Source organism: Sturnira hondurensis, unplaced genomic scaffold (assembly GCF_014824575.4).
Source record: "Sturnira hondurensis isolate 20B ecotype Veracruz unplaced genomic scaffold, ASM1482457v3 Scaffold0018725, whole genome shotgun sequence".
NCBI classification, from domain to species: Eukaryota; Metazoa; Chordata; class Mammalia; order Chiroptera; family Phyllostomidae; genus Sturnira; species Sturnira hondurensis.
Genome location: NW_028091356.1, coordinates 1,347,232 through 1,363,032, shown reverse-complemented (window position 1 = coordinate 1,363,032; position 15,801 = coordinate 1,347,232). Strand labels below are relative to the sequence as shown.

General features: G+C 45.7%; 1 non-coding gene and 1 pseudogene across 1 annotated transcript; one reads left to right on the top strand and one right to left on the bottom strand.

Moving 5' to 3' along the window:
* Positions 1–4,855: 4,855 nt before the first annotated feature.
* Positions 4,856–5,458, top strand: LOC119003345 (60S ribosomal protein L37a-like; annotated as a pseudogene).
* Positions 5,459–13,365: 7,907 nt separating this feature from the next.
* On the bottom strand, positions 13,366–13,580 carry LOC119003384 (small nucleolar RNA U3). Its single transcript, XR_005069944.1, has one exon. It is a non-coding gene; the product is annotated as a small nucleolar RNA U3 (small nucleolar RNA).
* Positions 13,581–15,801: the final 2,221 nt, after the last annotated feature.

The window sequence follows — 15,801 nt, the reverse complement described above, 5'->3', positions numbered from 1 at the left end:
AGCCCGCCTCGCTTGCACCAGTCAGCGGCGTCCCGCCAAGCCTTTTGGGATACGTAGTCTCCGGTCCTACTTCCGGCGCCTGGCACCGCCCACTCTTCTGGCCGCACCTCCGAGCGCGGGGGCTGCTGGGAGCCTCGCGAGGCCGTGGGCCAGGAAGGTGTGGTTATTCTGGGCATTGTACCCCAGTACTTCTGTACTGTTGGGTCCCCCCAAACTGGGAAGCTGGTATGGTGTGTGAGTGAGGGTTGTGGAGACCTACGGACATGGGTTCTAATCCTGACTCCTTCAGTTACTAGATCGGTGAGCACGGACAAGTTAGAAACTTGACAGGGGTTCCTTCTTTGCACAACCACGGGGCATGTTTCCTCCCTTGCAGAGTTACTTTGAAGGCGGGACTATGTTTAAAAGTGAATGGAAGGCACCAGTTCTCTCGATTTTTATTGTGTCTACCACGTGCCACATGCTAGGCATGGTGCTAGAGATAGTTTTGACATTTTTTAATAACGTTTTTTAATTTTTAGAGAGGGGAACAGGGAGAAAGAGAGAAACACCAGTGTGCCTGTCACGCGCGCCCCCACGGGGAACCCAGGCAAGTGCCCCCGCTGGGAATGGAACCAGCGACCTTTTGGTTTGCAGTCCGGCGCTCAATCCACTGACCCTCACCCGCCAGGGTGACTTAGTAATTCTTACTTTCCTTAATATTCTAATACGGAGGACAAAAAAGAAGTAAATAACAAGTTATGAATTGTGGTAAGTGCTCTGAGGGAAACAGAGCTGGAATAGAGAATACAGTGATGGAGGAACCTACTTCAGGGAAAGTGGCCATAAAAGACATCTTTGAAGTGATACTGAGAGAATAGTAAGCCAGGGCACGTGGGATGGGGACACTGAGACAGGTAAGCTAGAAGTTTGTAGTCATCTAGTAAATCTCGAAATCCTGTCTTCCGTAGCCGGAGACAAGGGAGTAAGTGGTTTACACTTCTCCCCATCCAGAGGGTAAGTAGCTTAAATCACTGTACAGAGGAATCTAGATAACAGAAATCCAATTAGTGTTATTTGCCAACCACACCCAAGGACAGATAAAGTTAAGGGAATAAATCTCATTTTGGTACATCAGCATAAAGCTGATGAATACTCTACTGAGTTCTTCCCCAAGTCCTCCCCCAAACCCCCAGCCTTTAAAAACCCTCAAAAGGAAGGTCCCAGCAGGTGCTCCCCCTCTCAGGAGCATGCCCACGTCTGCCTTTCCCTTCCCCCTAGGCATGCATCTGCTAAACTCCAAGGGACCCCACAAGGATTGCAACCTGGGTACAATGGGCAACAGCAGCTTTTCCTGGGTTAAGCCCAGACCCGGTCCTCAATGCCCCTTCTCTGACTTTATGAGCTAAAGCAGCCCCGGCAAAGCTCATTTCTTTCCTATAAAATTTCCAGACACCCAAGGCAGCCCCACTTACACTCTCCTGTTGCTTCCCATATCCTAAGCCCTTCCTTGTTTCACTGTCCCCAGCTTTAATAAACATCCTCCAGCCCTGGCTCAATGGATTGAGTGCTGGCTGGTGAACCAAATGATCAGCGGTGCAGTTCCCAGTCTTAGGGCGCATGCCTGGGTTGTGGGTCAGGTCCCCAACAGGAGATGTTAGAGGGGCAACCACACATTGGTGTTTCCCTCCTTCTCTTCCTTCCTTACCCTCTTTAAAAATAAATAAAATCTTTAAAAAAAAGTCTTCTAAATATCATCTGGACTCATGCTGTGAAATCTTTCCTGCACAAGTCTAGAACCCATACACTACTGGCCAGCCCTAGGCAAACCAGCTCAGGGCAAGGCCCCTTTTCCAGTAACTATTTAACCTGGGTCTACAAAACAAGAAGGAACAGACCGTAACGGAATGTAGGGTAGGGTCCTGACTGGTGTAGCTCAGTGGATTGAGCACGGGCCTGTGAAATAAAGGGTTGCTGGTTCAATTCCCAGCCAGGGCACATGCCTGGGTTCTGGGCCAGGTCTCCAGTAGAGGACACATGAGAGGCAACCACACATTGATGTTTTTCTACCACTTTTTCTCCTTCCCTTCCTCTCTCTCTAAAAATGAATAAATAAAATATTTTTAAAAAAGAATATAGGGTAGGGAGGTGAGAGCCTTCCAGACTAAGACTTGAGAATGGTGCGTGCAAAGGCTTTGAGGCAGGAAAACACTTGATTTGGAAGAAGCCAGTGTGACTGGAAGGCAGTAGGTGAGGGAGAGGGAAGTGAAATTATTTAGCATCTTGTAGCTTTTAGCTATAATTTTGTCTTTAGTGAGAAGTCATGGAAGTTTCAGCAGAGGAGGGATGAGATCTGAGTTATGTGTGTCAGGCTTGCTGCTGTGTGGAAGACTGATTTGAAGGGGCAAGACCGGAAGTGAGACCTTTCAGCAGGCAAGAGAGTGTGCCTGCTGGCCTAGGGCAGTGACAATGGAAATATAGCTACGAGGATGGATTCAAGGCGTATCTCATTTGGAAAGTGAAGTGCATGGGTCTTGCTGACGGGTTTGTGAAAGGATTTCGATCTGAAGTGAACCCAGAGGATATGAAATGGAGAATCTCACACATACCTTCAGAAGAAAGGAACTTAGGAACTGAGGGACTCCCTGGCCAGATGGCTCCCTTGGTTAGAGTGTCGACCCCACATGCCAAGGTTGAGCGTTCCATCCTTGTTCAGGGCACATACAAGAATCAACCATTGAATGCACAAATGAGTGGAACAACAAATCAATGTTTCTCTCTACCTCTTTTCCTCTCTCTAAACAAACAATACTGAGAGACTGATTTCCCCTAAATGCCTGAATTAGAGAAGATGGAGGGACTTATCTCCTGACCAATGAACACCTACCTATAAGGACCTTTCCTCATAGGATCTCACAAGAAGAATCTAATGAACAAAATAAACTAATGAGCAAAATAGAACCAAAGACATAGAATCAGTGGAATACACTGACAGTGGTAAGAGCGGGGAGGGAGGTGGGAACTCTGAAAGGGAGTGAAGGCATTTGTCAAGGAATGTGAGCCCTGGCTGGTGTGGCTCAGTGGATTGAGCACTGGGCTGTGAATCCAAAGGTCCCTTAGTTCAGTTCCTAGTCAGGGCACATGCCTGGGTTGCGGGCCAAGTCACTGGTTGGGGGTGTGTGACAGGAACCAGACTGATATTTCTCTCCCCTTCTTTGTCTCTCCCTTCCCCTCTTTCTAAAAATAAATGAAATCATTTTTTTAAAAAAATATGTATGAAAGACCCATGGACATGACAATGGTGTGGGGGTTAATTATGGACATGGGGGGTGACCTGGATGGAGGGGGGCAAAGAGGGAAAAAATTGGGACAACCGTAACAGCATAAATAATAATAATAATAATAAAGAATCTCTCTTCATCCTCAAGCCAGCGAAATTACTGCTCGGAGTCGGGCTGAATCTCCCCTCTTTTTGCTCCTTGCCCGTGCACACATCCTGTCCCAAACCCTCCCCAGGCTGGCCTGTTGCTTGCTGCAGCATGCGTTTCCAAAATTGCAATTTGTCTGCTGTTTCCACATGAACTCAGTCTCTGGTAACCTAAGTTTGCTTGGGTTACCTCTAGGTTGACAGGCTGGGTGTGGGGGTGAAGAAGGGGTTATCCTGGGTGACTCCTGGTGTCTGACTAGAGACACTGAGTGGGTGATGAACCATTCCCTGAAATAAGAGTGCGGTTGTGAAGTGAATGGGTCTGGGAGAGGGGTCTGCAAGGACAAAGCCGGCACCATTTGCTACCGTAGTGCCATTGGCCTAGCAGGCCTGTGACCTTGGGGAACGTGACCGCCATTTTACTCTTCGGAGCTTGTCCCAGGACTGGAAAGGACTGGAAGCAAGAACAGAACTAAGGGCTCCTGCAGCCCCAGGCGGAAGATAACACCCCTGTTACAACCCCCAGACAGCCCAGGGGCTTCACAACAGCAACCTCCCCCTTTTAATCCTATTAGGGTCCGATAAAAGCTCAAAGCCCCTACAGCTCAGTGCTGGTGCATCTCACCACACCAGGCCCTCTCCTTTCTTGGCGAGTGAATACAAACTTTATTCTCTTCGTGAATTCTTCCACCTCCTGCATCACTGGCCACTCTAACACAGTAGGTCAAGGGTTTCATTTTGGTCATGTTGAGTCAGATGCCCAGAAGACTTAAGAGTGGAGATGTCAAAAGAGCAGTTGAATATATAAGTAGGAGCTTACGGAAAGATCAAGGCCCGAGACAGGTTTGGCTATTTTGTGTGAAGTATTTGGTCAGGGATGTGACAGATATCCCAGGGAGAGAGTCCAGACGGAGAGGAGAGGACCCCTAACTGAGCCATGGGGCATACTAGTGGTGTGGGCAGAGGAAGGGAGTGAAGGAGTTGAGGCCAGGCTTATTTGAAGGGATGAGGAAAACCAGGGAGTGGACGCCTTGGAAGAAGTGAAGGAAAAAATAACTCTGGAGAGTTGCACAGGAGGCAGCTAAGACGAGGACATGGGAGTATCCTTTAAATTTGCTAGCACCTAAGTCATTGGTGACCTTGGGCATTCTTGGTGAAGTATTGAGGATGAGAGCCATGCTAGAGAGACGTGGAGTATTAGGGTTACATACATATGTAATAAAAGAATAAAGATGCACTTGAGAATGACAATGCTAACATTCAGGAGAGCAGTTGCCCCTGGCAGAGAGATAAAGTGATTGGAGAGGAGTCTTTGTAACACTAAGGAAATTTTATTTTTTACATGAATCATGGAGGTTCATTATTTATTTTTCTATACCTCCTGAGTTAGGAGGGTGATGTAAATTCAGACCCATCTCCACCTCCTTTGCTTTTTTCCACACGTGGGTCCAGGCAGTTGCAAACCTGTCGGCTGTTTTCTGAGACTGGTCTGGAACCCTTGGGGCACACGGGTTTCTTAGGGGGGGGCCTTATTTCCAGTTTCCCAACCTTGGGAAGACCTAGTGAATTTCTCCTGGGTGTGCATGGGTGATAAAGCTCCAGCCCACATAATTTGTTTCTGATTCAAATACCCTCCTGTTACAGGAATTTGAAGTCAAAAAATTAATACCATTCTTCTTGGGGTCCGAATTCCTTTGGGGCAAAATGGCTAAACCTGCCAAGAAAGTCAGAATCATTGGTAAATACGGCACCTGTTGTGGCGCCTCCCTCAGGAAAATGGTGAAGAAAATTGAGACCAGCCAGCACGCTGAGTAGACTCGCTCCTTCTGTGGCAAAACCAAGATGAAGAGGCGAGCGGTGGGGACCTGGCCCCGTGGCTCCTGCATGAACACGGTCGCTGGCAGTGCCTGGATCTCCAACACCACTTCTGCCGTCACGGTCAAGTCTGCCGTCAGAAGACTGAAGGGACTGAAAGACCAGTAGAAGCTCCACAATTTGAAACATTGCTAGCCAATAATAAATAGGTTAATTTATGCAACAGTTAAAAAAAAATTCACACCAAGTGGTTCCCAAACCAGTAAAACCCACGGGAAACTCAAAGTTCCCAAAGTTGAGAATTCCTTTTATGCCAGAAATGGAGAAAGAAGTCAGAGCCGCAAGGAGGTTGACTCTACAGAGGCCCATGGTCTGAGAATAATGAACCCCTTAAAACCTTAGCAAGCACAAGGCCATTGGATTAGGGACACTCCCACATGCCAGGAGCCATAGCATGTTACCATGGACACACCACCACGAGGGAGAGAGAAAAAACGCCCTCCTCTTCTCACACTGGCAATAGAACAATCAAAGTCTATGCAGTTGGTATGTTTAATATAAAAAAGATAACAATGCCCTGACCAGTGTGGCTCAGTGGCTTAGTTGGTCGGTCATCCTTCTGCAAAGCAAAAGGTTGTGGGTTCAATTCCTGGTCATGGCACTTAAGAGAGGCAACCGATCGATGTTTCTCTCTTACATTGATGTTTCTCTCCCTCCCTTTCTCCCTCCCTTTCCCCCACTCAAAAAAAATAAATAAATAATAATAACAAAAGGATAAAAAATAATAATAGAAAATAAAATGATATAAAAAATTAAAAATCATTGGAAAAGATAAAACAATATGTGAAAAAACTAGAAATATATTTTAAAATATAGCCACTGAAATAAAAATAATACTCAGTGGAACTGTACTATAGTCCCCAGTGGAAGAACAGTTCAGTGGACGCTGGGTGCATGTTACTGAGCGCAGGGTGTTGCGCAGTCCCAGAGTGTTGCTTGCAGATTGTTTCCATTAGCAATTTGCCAAGGGAAAGCACACCTTGGAAACATGGGTCAGTTATCACCGTAACTGAGTGCCCCAACATAGCATCACTAGTAGTGGGGTAACCTCACAGTGTGTGTCTGCTGATAGGATGTAATATGAAGTATATAGCATCATTCAGGAGATGATAAAGTGAAAAATGTCTAACGTAAATCCAGCCCAGCCTCTAGATTTACCTTTCTGTTTCCAACAAAAACTGATCAGAGGAACAAACTGAACAATTGGGAAATACATGCTGAAATGCTTAGAGCTAAAGAGTGGTCATGTTTGCAACTTTTAAGTAGTTCAGGAAAAACTAATGGCCCAGGTCGGTGGTTTGCTCAGTTGGTTAGAGCATTGTACCCATACACCAAGGTTGTGGGTTTGATCCCTGGTCAAGGCACAAACAAGAATCAATCAATGGATGCATAAATAAGTGGAATAAGCCCTGGCTGGTGTAGCTCAGTGGACTGAGTGCGGGCCTGCTACTCAGACAATCACGGTTCGATTCCCAGTCAGGGCACATGCCTGGGTTGCAGGCCAGTTCCCTGCAGGCCAACTCCCAGCAGGGGACACACAAAAGGCAACCATACATTGATGTTTCTCTCCCTCTCTCCTTCCTTCCCCTCTAAAGATAAATAAATAAAAAATAATAAAAAATAAGTGGAATAACAATCAATGTTTCTCTCTCCCTCCCCCTGTTCCTTTCTCTCTGTAAAATCAATTAAAAAATAGATACAGAGAATAAGCTCATGATTGCCGAAGGGGAGGGGAATAGAAAAAAATCCAAGACCCACTGTATGTTGCCCATAAGAAACCCACTTTTTATAGAAAGACTCATATAGAATAAAAATAAATGGAGATAGATACGCCATGCTGACACTAATCAAAAGAAAGTGAGAGTAGCTATGTTAACTTCAGTGTAGACTTCAGAGCAAGTGAGGGAAGTTACTAAAAATAAGATTTGTTTTCAGATAAACCCGTGGGCACAGGGTGACGGGTGGGGATACAGGGAGTCATGGTGTCATGAATTGAAACGGCATCCCTGCACTCAACTTTTGTTTGCTTTAATTTTCTACTTAACAACAGTGAAAAAGAGGAGAAGACAGGTTGGGGATTTGCAAAACTAAAGTGAAAACCGAGAAACCCATGAAGAGACAGAAGGTGGTTGGGAAGAAGCCGCGGGAAGACTGACTGCAGTCGGAGTGGAGGAGGGCCAGGCGCCTGGAGGGGGAGGGCTGAGGGGGACTGTTGGTTGTGCTCACTGCTGCCCCCGCCCCCCGGCCCCCGCCCCCGCCCCAGGGTCCTGGGTGGATCCTTACCTGCCCCATTGCCTCAATCCATACATGGGTTGAGTGTCCGAATGATTACAGCCAAAACGGAAAGATGAACAATAAGTCTAGAATGAGGATTCATCCAAAAGGCCTTAGGAAGTGATTAAGAAAACAAATGAGCAGTTGTTTGTGACGCAACTGTGGGAGGGTAATACACCGGCCATTCCCTGCCCCCTTCAACCTTACTCATCCCCACACTGGAGACTAAAAAAGGCACATACTCCCATAAGACTGTCAGCTGATTTGAGAACAAAAGAAACATTGCAGGCTAGAAGGGTTTGGCAAGAAATATTTGAAGTCATGAAAAGCAGGGACCTACAGCCAAGATTGCTCTACCCAGCAAAGCTATAATTTAGAATGGAAAGGCAGGAAAGAGCTTTCCAGACAAGAAAAAACTAAAGTTTATTATCACCTAACTAATACTATATGAAATGTGAAAGGGACTTATTTAAGAAAAAGAAGATCAAATCTATAAACAATAAAATGGCCATAAATACATATTTATCAACAATTGAATCTAAAAAACAAAGCAAACAAGAACAGAGAATCATGGGTACAGAGAGCATTTTGGTGATTGCCAGTTGGAAGGGCAGTGTGGGGGAATGGGTGAAGACGTAAGGGGATTAAGAAGTACAAATAGGTAGGTACAGAATAGCCATGGGGATGTGAAGTACAGTATAGGAAATGGAGTAGCCAAAGAACCTATACACATGACCCATGGACATGAACAAATGTGTGGGGACTGCCTGAGGGAGTGAGGAGTGCTGGGTGGAGAAGGGACAAAGGGGGAAGAATTGCGACAACTGTAATAGCATAATCAATACAATATACTTTAAAAAGTAAAAATAAATAAATTACATAAATAAAAAGGCCACATACTTGCTTTCTCAGATTCTCATGCAATTAGTCAGCTGGGTGACACACAGTTCTGACCAGAGATATAAGTGGGAGTGTTCGGGACTTCTGGGCAGGATAGGTTCTCTTCTTTTCTTTAAGAAAAAAAATATATTTTATTTATTTATTTTTAGAGAGAGGGGAAGGGAGGGAGAGAAACATCAATGTGCCGTTGCCTCTTACGCACCCCCCACTGGGGACTTGGCCAGCAACCCAGGCATGTGCTCTGACTGGGAATGGAACTGGATACTCTTTGGTTCACAGGCCAGCACTCGATTCACTGAGCCACACCAGCTAGGACACTTATAACATCTTATAACCCTTTTTTCTTGCTTTGGACACGGATGTTCTGTCTGGATTTGTGACAGCTGCCCTGTGATCATGAGGTAGGTCGATAGTCATCAGATCAAAAAATCCAACACACTCAGGAGCCAAGTAGGAAGGTAGGACGAGCCCAGCACGGTTCCTTGCTAAACAACTGAACCAATGCCAGCAACCACTTACAACCAGACTCCTTGTTGTGTAACACAAAACAAAGAAAAATAAAACCCACTCATCTGTTTAAGCCACCTTTATTTATGTTTTTTGAAAAGATTTTATGTATTTATATTTTAAGAGACGGGAAAGGAGGGAGAAAGAGAAACATCGATGTGCAAGAGATACCTCAATTGGTTGCCTTTTGCACGCCCCCTACTGGGGACCTGGCCCACAACCCAGGCGTGTGCCCTGACTGGAAATCAAACTGGCGACCCTTAGGTTCACAGGAGGGCACTCAATCCACTGAGCCACACCAGGCAGGACTCATGTTTTCTTTAGCCTTGAAGCAGAATACATTCTTAGTTTAAAGTATTCCTGATACCTTGTTCAATAATTTTGGGGAAAAGCTACAAGGTTGGGATTCAAAGAAACAAGAAAGAAGTGGGGAGAAGGCAGAAGCCAGTGAAAAAGATATTTATAGAGAATTTAAAAATACCAGTTGTTTGTCTTTCCAGTTCGGGTCTGGCAGAGTGGCTCTTGCAAAGAAGGGTGGTGAGAGGAAAGGCTGTCCTGCCCCCATGTGGTGGTGACCGGAGAGTACACCAAAATTCACAGACATCCGTGGAGTGGGTTTCAAGTAGGGCGCCCCTTGGGAACTCAGAGAGATCCGAAATTGGCCAGGAAGGAGATGGGGCTCCAGATGTGCACATGGACACCAGGCTCAACAAAGTTGTCTGGGCCAAAGGGTTAAGGAATGTCCCACACCATATCGCAGTGTGGTTGTCCAAAAACCACAATGAGGATGAAAATGACCAAACATGGTCTAGGTGTTGATTACCTACATACCTGCCACTACTTTGAAAAAGCTATAGATAATGTGGATGAGAACTAATTGCTGATTGTTGAGTTATAAAACTGCCAAAAGAAAAGTTAGTTATTTGAAAGTCTTAATGAGCTAGACAAACCTGGTGAGAGTGATCAAAATATGCAAATGAACAAAATACAGAATGAAAGAGAAGATAAAAGGACAAACACAACATACATAAAAAAAATATTTTTTTAAATTAATGAACTTTGGGACTTCCGCCAAGATGGAGGCATAGGTGGAAACACTGTGCCTTCTCCCACAACCAAGTTTGACTACAACAAAGATTTGGAGAAACAAAGACACAACCAAAGGACAGAAAATTGAATTATACGGAAGTCCGACTACATCTAACCGTTCAACCGGACGGTAAGAGGGGCGGAGCCAGCAGCGAGCAGGGTCGGGCAGGACAGGGCCCCCGACCAAGGCGCGCAGGCAGACGGGAACCAGTTGGGGTGCGGGGCAGACCGCGGGCCCATATTCCCGCACAGTGAGAAAGACCACGCAGGCCCCAGGGGGCGAGGGCTGATGGCGGTGGCACACTCGCGTGCAGTGGGACGAAACGCCTGGGCCTGGTGAGGGCAGCAACTGCGGCACTGGTGAGGGCCGTGGTGGCAGGCGGCAGACCGGACGCATTAGTCCCTCTTTGACCCCGCCCCCACATAAACGTCACAACCCAGCGACTTAGTTGCCCTGTGCTAGTGAACACTTTAGGGCTCTGATCCTGCTATGGAACAGGCACGAACAACCCGAAAGATGGCGCGAGAAGAACTCAAAGTCCCAGAGCCAATAACTCTAAGCGACCAAGAAATTGCCAGCCTCTCAGAAGCACAATTCAGGACACTATTTATCAGGATGCTCACAGAACTGGTAGATTATAGTCACAAATTAGAGGAACAAAGTCACAAATTAGAGGAACATATGAAGGCTAAACTAATTGAAATGAAGGGAGATGCACAGGAAACCAATAGTGATGGAAAGGAAACGGGGACTCAAATCAATGGAATGGACCAGAAGGAAGAACAAAACATCCCACCAGAAAGGAATGAAGAAATGAGAATTCAAAAAAATGAGGAGAGGCTTAGGAACCTCCAGGACATCTTTAAACGTTCCAACATCCGAATTATAGGGGTACCAGAAGGGGGAAAGAAACAGCCACGAGTGGAAAACGTATTTGAACAAATAATAAAGGAGAACTTCCCCAGTCTGGCAAAGGAAATAGACTTCCAGGAAATCCAGGAAGCTCAGAGAGTGCCAAAGAAGTTGGACCCAAGAAGGAACACACCAAGGCACATCATAATTACATTAGCCAAGACCAAAATGAAGGAGAGAATCCTAGAAGCATCAAGGGATAAGGGGACAGTCACCTACAAAGGAGTACCCATCAGACTGTCAGCGGATTTCTCAAAAGAGACCTTACAGGCAAGAAGGGGCTGGAAAGAAGTATTCCAAGTCATGAAATCCAAAGACCTACAGCCAAGATTGCTTTATCCAGCAAAACTTTCATTTAGAATGGAAGGACAGATAAAGTGCTTCTCAGATAAGATCAAGTTCAAGGAGTTCATCATCACCAAGCCCTTATTATATGAAATGCTAAAGGGACTTATATAAGAAAAAGATGAAAAATATTAACAGTGAAAGGACAGCAAACACACAGTTATTAACAACCACACCTAAAACAAAAGCAAACCAAGAGGACAGCTAGATCAGGAGTGGAACCATAGAAATGAAGAACACATGGAGGGTTAGCAACAGGGGGGTGGGAGGGGGAGAAGGGGGGAGAAGGCACAGAAAATAGCATAGATGGTAGGTAGAACATAGATAGGGGGAGGGCGAGAATAGTGGGGGAAATATAGAATCCAAAGAACTTGAGACACGTGGTTATAAACTAAGGGGGGGAGAATGGTGGGGGAGGGAGGGTGCGGGTGGAGGGGAATGAAGGCGGGGAATAGAACAACTGTAATGTTATAATCAATAAAATATATTAAAAAAAATAAATTAATGAACTTTGCCCTGGCTGCTGTAGCTTAGTGGATTGAGTGCAAGCCTGTGAACCAAAGGATCGCAGTTCGATTCCCAGTCAGGGCACATGCCTGGGTTGCAGGCCAGTTCCCAGCAGGGGACGCATGAGAGGCAACCACACATTGATATTTCTCTCCCTCTCTCCTTCCCTTCCCCTCTAAAGATAAATAAACGAAATCTTTAAAAAAATTAATGAACTTAGCCCTGGCTGGTGTGGTTCAGTGAATTGAGTGCAGGCCTGCAAATCAAAGTTTCCCCAGTTTGATTCCCAGTCTTGGGCACATGACTAGGTTGGGGGCCAGGTCCCCAGTAGGGGGCGCACAAGAGGCAGCCACCCATTGATGTTTCTTTCCCTCTCTCCTTCCCTTCCCCTCTCTAAAAATAAGTAAATAAAACCTTTAAGAAAAGTAAAGAACTTTACATCAATACGTTTCAAAACTTAGACAATGGGTAAAATCCTAGAAAAAATGTGTATGTCAAAATTGACATAACAACAAAAAAGTAAACTTGGATAGCCTAATACTAAAGAAATTGAATTAATGATAATTACAAAATCTCTGATCTCCAAATTGCAATGGTTCAGATAAGGTTTGCCAAAAATTCCAGGAGCAATTAGCTCCTCTCTCGTACCAGTAGTTTTAGCCGTTTGGAAAAATGTAAAATTAGATCCACAGCTGAATAAACACATACCAGAATAAACAGCAAACAGGCCAGGGATCTAAATGCAAAAATAAAACTATATGAAGTAGTCAAAGAAACCTGGGTCAATTTCTCTTAATAATATGTATGAGAAGAAAGCCTTTTTACGTATGACACAGAACCCAGAAAATATAAAAGCTTGATAAATTTGACTCCTTAAAAATTTTTTTTGCTTGGTTAGCCAGAATGAAAAACTGGGAGTCAGAGCACACACAAGAAACAACCAACGAATGCCTAAATAACATAAACTGATGTTCTTGCTCTCCCTAAAATAAATAAATAAAAACGTTAGTAATCTTTCTTTCCCCTTCTCTTTCATAACAAAAGAAAGAAAAAAAAAGGAAAGCCATCCCTGGCTGGTCGGTTGTGGGCCTGGTCTCCATGGGAGAGTACATGAGATGCAACCCAACATTGACGTTTCTTTCCCTTTCCTTATATAAAAATCTACAAAACCAATGACAAAAAACTGTCCTGGCTGGTGCTGATTTGGTTGGTTGTAGGGTGCACCCCAATTCCAAATATACACAAGAAACCAGTCAATGGATGTATGAATGTGTTAAAATATCAAAATGACGTTTTCTTGTGCAACATGGTGAATCATCAGAAGAGCAAATGGTAAACATAGTTATGGAAGAAGGAAAAAGAAAACTAGAACTCATTCTATGCCAGTTATGAACACGCAAACATGATAAATCCACCTACAATAAACTTCCGGCCTGACAACCACGCTTTATATTAACGTGTTGTGTTATCAAAAGCAAACCACTTCTTCCGCTAACATATCACTAGCAAATACACAAAACACTATTTTTTGCGAACATTATAAAACGAAACCACTCAGACAGCGTTCTCTCCCTCTCACTCCCTGCGAGCAGGAAGAAGAACGATCATCAATGGCAAGTGGCAGTTACCGAAGCAACACCAAAAGCCAGCTTCACGCTCAGGAGAGAACGCCACGCCTCCTCCTCGTGGTTTCGGGTGCTCTACACGTTCAGAGAAACTTCTCTAGTAACAAACTATAGAAATGATCCCTGAAAGTATAGTCTTAACGAGAATTGTGCCGCCTCTGCTGGGTCTATGGCAGCCATAGACTTTTTAGTCATGGTAAGGTAGTTTCCCCTATTTCTGGCTCCACTGGCAAAGAGAGACGCTTTTCAATATGTGCAATCTCTCAAATGCTATCATTTAACAATGAATGCTAACATTTTAAGTGGAAATTAAATTTTAAGTTTAAAAAAACCCCAGCTATTTTATTAACATAATGCTGAATGACAGCCAATCACAATCTGCATCATTAAAGCCCGGGCGGTACCCATTCAACAGTTCCGGTGAAACGGCCTCGCCCCCGGAAGCTAAAGGAAATGGCGCGCTTTTCCTTAGAATCCTGCTGACTGCAGTGATAAGAACTGCCTCCCTACAGCTCTCCTAAGAATTTGACTTTCAAACTCTGATGAATTAGAGACAGGTCGCGGTGACTGCCAGGGAGGGGAGCTGATGGTTGGGAACCAGCGCTGGGAAACGGAATCTCTTGGAATTTCCTTTTGTGTTTTTGGTTTTGTGTTTGTACTATGTTTGTAGCAGGTGTGGAACGAGGTCTCAGCAGAACGGGTGCAGGCTGAGAAGCCCCAAACCCCTACAAGCCTAGCTTGGGGCTTGGGATGAGCAGCAGCACAGTGATTAAGAGTGAGTTTGCATATAAATAAGAGCAGGCTAGCACATAGGAATGCTCATTCTAATTGCTGTGCCACCGGAGACTGGGCCTTAACTTGAACTTGCAGCTCTTTAGGGGAGAGGGATCACCCTGCCTTGAGAGGCCGGAGGCATTTCCACCGCTGGCCACACCTGCCTGGACTAGTAACAGGTAGAGGGAGGGAAAGCTTTGCCACGTCTGCAAGAAAAAGCGAGGAACCGCCGGGAGATGCAAGAAATCCTGGGAGACTGGAAGGGTGGGGAGGGGGCGGGGCAAGTATTTAAACTGAGCGCCGGTAGCTGAGCGATTGCCGAGCTAGAGAGCACAGCCGTCCCGCTGGTGCTGCGGGAAACTGTGGGAGCCTAGCGGAGCTTTCTGGGACACGGTACCTCGGACTGGCCTGGTTTGGCAAGCGGAGGCCGGACTGTGTGTTTTTGGCTATTTGGGGGATTTGGGGACTTAAGAACAGAATTCTGCCATCATTCTAAATCTGTATAACTTTTAATAAATACTCCCTCTCTACCCATCTCTGGCATTGGGAGTTGTGTGTTCTGCAACGGGCAACGGAACCCCAAATCTGTTCCCGAAACTTATAGTTTGACATTCTGTTATATGTTCACTTTCTGAGTTCTTAAAGATAGTTGGTGGATTTAACATTAAGAGAAAGTTCACAGCCCTGGCTGGTGTGGCTCCGTGGATTGAGCACCAGCCTGTGAACCAAAGGGTTGCCAGTTCAATTCCTAGTCAGGCACATGCCTGGGTTGTGGGCCAGGTCCCCAGTTGGGGGTGTGTGAGAGGCAACCACACGTTGACATTTCATTCCCTCTCTTTCTCCCCCCTTTTCCCTCTTTCTAAAAATAAATAAATGAAATCTTTAAAAGAAAAAAGTTCATATTTACTGGAAATACATCTCATAATGAACAATTTTTTTCAGTTGGTTCACATGGAGTAACTGTTTGTTACGAATTCTATTGCTTTCAAAAGTAGAAGATCTGAGAAACCTTAAATACATAGATGGGAATTGGAGTTTTTTAAAGTGATGTCACTATATTATGTCCCAGGTGGTTTATTATAGTAGGTGGTCAGTTAGGTATTAGCAAAAGGGAAGGGAGCGGTGAGTGGGATCTTGCCCTCTTGTGCCAGGAGGTAGTTTCTTCACTCCTCTTGCTCACCCTCTGCTACTGCCTCTCTTCCCCGCCCCTGCCGCCTTGGCTGCTTTGCTGCATTGCCAGCCTAGTCCAGCTCTGGATACGGAGCTTCCCTCGGCTCTACTTTCCTCTGAAACCTCCCCTCGGCTCCCTCCGCACAGACTGACTGGCTGCCCAGCCCAGCCTAACCCCGTTTCCCCTCGGTCCCTCACTCCAGCCTCTCCTGGGCTTCTCTTGCCTCCACACTGGCATCGAGACCCTGTCCCAGGTGGTCCGGTGCGATGGGGGACATCGCCAGCCTGAGCGTCCACCTGGGCCTGCGCCCCGTACTCCTGGCTTTTGGTGCAGCTGCAGCTGCTGCTGCTCATCTCGGCCGCGGGCCCGCGCGGGCCCAGGGCATCCAGTTCCCTGAGCTGTGCAGTTAAACATG